Source organism: Colobus angolensis, unplaced genomic scaffold (genome assembly GCF_000951035.1).
Source record: "Colobus angolensis palliatus isolate OR3802 unplaced genomic scaffold, Cang.pa_1.0 Scaffold24, whole genome shotgun sequence".
In the NCBI taxonomy this organism is placed as follows: Eukaryota; Metazoa; Chordata; class Mammalia; order Primates; family Cercopithecidae; genus Colobus; species Colobus angolensis.
In genome coordinates, this window is record NW_012115599.1 from 1,403,044 (window position 1) to 1,408,283 (window position 5,240).

A 5,240-nucleotide genomic window follows, 5' to 3' on the forward strand; every position below is an offset into this window, starting at 1 on the left:
GGCTAATTTTTGTATTTTTAGCAGAGACAAGCTTTCACCATGTTGACCAGGCTAGTCTTGAACTCCTGGCCTCATGTGATCCACGTGCCTCGACCTCCCAAAGTGTTAAGATTACAGGCGTGAACCATTGCACACAGCAGATTGATATATATTGATACAGTCTTGAAAACCAAGTCTATATTTCATGTTAATGTTAAAGTTAATGTGATTTAATATGTTGAGATGAGTATTGAGTCAGAAGCATAAAATAGCTTACCAAAATTACACAGCTAGCAAATGATAAAGACAAAAATTCAAACTTGATACTTTCTGACCCTGAAAAATCCTTTTTTTTTTTTTGAGACAGAGTCTCGCTCTGTCGCCCAGGCTGGAGTGCAGTGTCCGGATCTCGGCTCACTGCAAGCTCCGCCTCCTGGGTTCATGCCATTCTCCTGCCTCAGCCTCCCGAGTAGCTGGGACTACAGGCGCCCGCCACCTCGCCTGGCTAGTTTTTTGTATTTTTTAGTAGAGACGGGGTTTCACTGTCTTAGCCAGGATGGTCTCGATCTCCTGACCTCGTGATCCGCCCATCTCGGCCTCCCAAAGTGCTGGGATTACAGGCTTGAGCCACCGTGCCTGGCCAACAATCCTATTTTCATTTTACCCAGTCACCTTTGGTTCTCCTTGTCAGTCTCTATTGGCCACTAAAACAAGACTTTCAAATGCTGTTTTCTCAGCCTCTGACTTTATTGGGCTTTTAACTCTTTGATTTTCTTATCATCTCAGTGTTCAGCTTAGTAGGTCCTTTAAGTGTCTATCTTGCTCTAGATAAGGATGTTAGGCCGCAAGTTAAAAAGTATGACCTAGCAGATACTCTGCATTTGAAGAATTGGCTCCTGAACTACCACCACCTTTTCCCCCTGTTATTTTCTGGAACTGTTTAGCCCAACTGTGTCAGTGTAATACACTGACACATTATAATATATAACTTCATTTTAGGTGATGTATTACCTAGATATATCTGTGGAACGACACAGATTAATAATTGGGTAGACTGCGGTGACTCACACCTGTAATCCCAGCACTTTGGGAGGCTGAGGCGGGTGGATCACGAGGTCAGGAGATCGAGACCATCCTGGCTAAGACGTCAAATCCCGTCTCTACTAAAAATACAAAAAAAATTAGCCGGGCATGGTGGCGGGTGCCTGTAGTTCCAGCTACTCCGGAGGCTGAGGCAGGAGAATGGCGTGAATCCGGGAGGCAGAGCTTGCAGTGAGCCCAGATCGTGCCACTGCACTCCAGCCTGGGCGACAGAGCAAGACTCCATCTCAGAAAAAAAAAAAAAAAAGAATTGGGTAGAAGTACCTAATAATTGTATGAGTTTGTCTAAATTTCTTAAGTTCATTGAGTCTTAGTTTATTTATGTACAAGAAAAGAATAATACCAATTTTGGGGGAGTAATTGTGAGGATTACATAAATATATCAAGTGCCTAAGTGTAGCACATCTGGTGTGTAGTATTTCCCAAGAGATGGCAGTTTCTTAACCTTTTCTCTGATTTCTGATCTGCTATGCTGTCTCTGGGCATCTGCTTTAGTCTTGCTTCATTCATTCACTCTATTCCCACTCTCACTGTTGAAAAGCTATAGAGTCTCACACCTTTTTTTGTTTGTTTTCATTTTTTGTTGGTTTTCTTTTAACTTTTAGGTTTAGGAGTGTAGGGGCAGGTTTGTTATATAGGTATACTCATATCATGAGGGTTTGGTGTAGATTATCTCATCACCCAGGTAGTAAGCATAGTGCCTGATAGGTATTTTTTCTGATCTCTCACTTATCTCATCTTCCACCCTCAAGCAGGCCCTAGCATCTGTTACTCCCCTCTTTGTGACCATGTGTTCTCTTTATTTAGCTCCTGCTTATAAGTGAGAACCTGAGGCATTTGGTTTTCTGTTCCTGCTTTAGTTTGCTAAGTATAAAGGTCTCCAGTGCCTTCCATGTTGCTGCAAAGAACATGATCTCATTCGTTCTTTATGGCTGTGTAGTATTCCGTGGTGTATAGGTACCTAATTTTAATTCAGTCTACTGTTGATGGGCATTTTGGTTTATTCCATGACTTTGCTATTGTGAATAGTGCTGCAGTGAACATACGTGTGCGTGTATCTTTACGGTAGAACAATTTATATTCATTTGGTTATATATTCAATAGTAGGATTGCTGGGTTGATGGGTACTCTGTTTTTACTTCTTTGAGGAATCACCACACTGCTTTCCACGATGGCTGAACTAATTTACACTCTGACCAGCAGTGTATAAGTGTTCTTTCTCTGCAACCTTGCCAGCATCTGTTTTTTTAAATTATTTTTTTTTTCTAATAGCCGTTCTGAATGGTATGAGATGATATCTCCTTTCGGTTTTGATTTACATTTCTCTAATAATTGGTGATATTGAGCATTTTGTCATATGCTTGTTGGCCACATGTATGACTTCTTTTGAATAGTGGCTGTTTATGTCCTTTGCCTACTTTTTAAGGGGGTTTGCTTGTTTATTTGCTTGTACATTTGTTTAAGTTCCTTATAGATTGTGGATATCAGACCTTTGTCAGATGCATAGTTTGTAAATATTTTCTTCCATTCTGTAGGTTTTCTGTTTTCTCTGTTGATAGTTTATTTTGCTGTGCAGAAGCTCTTAGGTTTAATTCGATCCCATTTTTCAGTTTTTGCTTTTGTTGCAATTGCTTTTAGGGTCTTCGTCATGAAATCTTTGCCAGTTCCCTTGTCCAGAAAGGTGTTTACTAGGTTATCTTCCAAGGTTTTTATAGATTTAGGTTTTACATTTAAGTCTTTAATCCATCTTGTGTTGATTTTTGTATATAGTATAAGGAAGGAGTCTGATTCCAATCTTCTATATATGGCTACTCTGCTTAAAAACTCCTTGAGCTAATAAACAACTTCAGCAAAGTTTCAGGATACAAAATCAATGTACAAAAATCAGTAGGATTCCTATACATCAATAGCACCCAACAGCACCAAAGTGGAGAGCTAAATCAGGAACGTAATCCCATTCACAATTGCCACAAAAAGAATAAAATACCTGGAAATACAGCTAACCAGGGACATGAAAGAACTCTACAATGAGAAGTATAAAACACTGCTCAAATAAATCAGAGATGACACAAAAAATGGTAAAACATTCCATATTCCTGAGTAGGAAGATGCAATATAGTTAAAATGGCGATACTGCTCAAAGCAATTTACAGATTCATTGCTGCTCCTATCAAACTATCAATAACATTCTTCATAGAACTAGAAATTAACTATTTAAAAATTTATATAGAACCAAAAAAGACCCTGAATAGCCAAGGCAATCCTAAGCAAAAAGAACAAAGCTGGAGACATCACGTTACCTGACTTCAAACTATACCACAGGGCTACAGTAGCCGAAACAGCATGGTACTGGTATAAAAACAGATACATAGACCAATGGAATGGAATAGAGAGCCCAGAAATAATTCCACACACTTAACGACTATCTGATCTTCAACAAAGTTGACAAAAGCAAGCCATGGGGAATAATGTTCAGTAAGCTGTGCTGGTCTTACACCTTTGTCCCCTCTGAAAGTTCACAGTGGGCATAGCCTGACCATTATGTTGAACCCTGTTTTTCTTTGGAGGTGCCTGTCTTAGGTCTCTAGTGGGTTTAACTAAAACCAAGCAATTTAATGTGGATTTCTTTTATGATATGACTTTTCTCTTTAGAATTTGTTTTTGCCTCGATTATATCTGTTCTACTTGATCTCTAAATTAACTCGTTTGTTGTTTTAAATCATCCAGAGTGTGGCCCATCAGAAAAAGATGAAACCATAGAGATGAGGAAAATGTATAGTCTGTATACTAAAATAGGTCATCATTATTTTTTATGCTACAAATAAGATTTTAGTCAAATAAATACAAATTTACAAAATATTCAATTCAACAAAGTAATCAAAGACATAAAATCCATAAAATATCTTTTGTTTAATTAGTGGAAAAATTAGCAGAAAAACTTATAAAAGTGTTGGTGATTATGCAATGAAGTAGTACTCTACGAAATATCTAGGGACAATGTAAATCAGAACATACCATAAGCAGAGTCATTTAACCAGATATTTGGGAGTCTAGCTTTCACTTGTGTTTGTCTTTACATACAAGCATATGCATTATGGATCACAGTCTTCATACCCCTCATCCTAGTAGCTTCAAAAAGTAATTCCAAAGAAATTATCCAAAGTATATAAAATTATGTAAGTTTTAAAATGTATTATGATATTTTTTATTTATAGTTTTTCTGTTTAAAGCCTGCTAGAATCATACTGACCCAGTATAACATATGAAAAAACATATAAAATGGACACTGTAGTCATGCTCTTGCATTTTCATGATCTCTTACTAGAACTGACTTACTCTGTTTATAATAGCCAAAACAAAAAGAAAGAAAGAAAAAGAAATAACCTAAATATCCAGCATAAGAGGAATGGCCAAATAAATTGTGGTATACTTCCAAAAAGGAATACTATGGAACAATTAAAGGAATAAACTACAACTAGATGCAATACACTTCAAATTTTTCACATTCATAATATTCAACTGAAAAAGGAAGTTGCAGAAGGACCTACATAATATTATAGAAAGTTTCAAAATATGTAAAATAATACAACATATTGTTTCTGGTTATATACTTGTCATAATAGTACTTTTAAAAAACAAATGGGATGCCTAATACCAATAATGGTCATCTCTGGGGAGTGGGAGGAAGATGATTAAGGTCACACAGGGGCTTGAACTGTATTTGTAATGTTTAGGGGATACATAAGTATTCATCTTATGATTCTGTATTTTTCTGTATGGCTGAAAGATTTTATAATTTCAAAAAAGAAGGATGATTCACTAAATTGATCAGAGTCTTTTTAAAACATATATCATCCTGTCTTTTGAAAAAGATGATAAATAACAGATATGAAATTTATATAATTCACTAAATGTAGAGTACTTTGAATCTTTTAAAGAAGACACTAAAATATTAATTTTAAAATCCATATTTTCAAAATTGACCTAGAGTTTATATTCATAAATCTCAGTATTTTCTAAGAAAACAAAATGCATCCCCTCAATTATTTTTTTCAGGTAATCTTTTTGTTTTGTTTTAAATAATTATTTTCTTTTCTTTTCTTTTTTTTTTTTTTAATTATACTTTAAGTTCTAGGGTACATGTGCATAACGTGCAGGTT

At 36.0% G+C, this 5,240-nt stretch overlaps 1 protein-coding gene across 1 annotated transcript in view; it reads left to right on the forward strand.

Annotated features, from left to right (window-relative positions):
• EXOC6B (exocyst complex component 6B) overlaps positions 1 to 5,240 on the forward strand; it is a 696,611-nt gene that overhangs the window by 472,416 nt on the left and 218,955 nt on the right. The gene's annotated exons all lie outside the window — the stretch shown is intronic.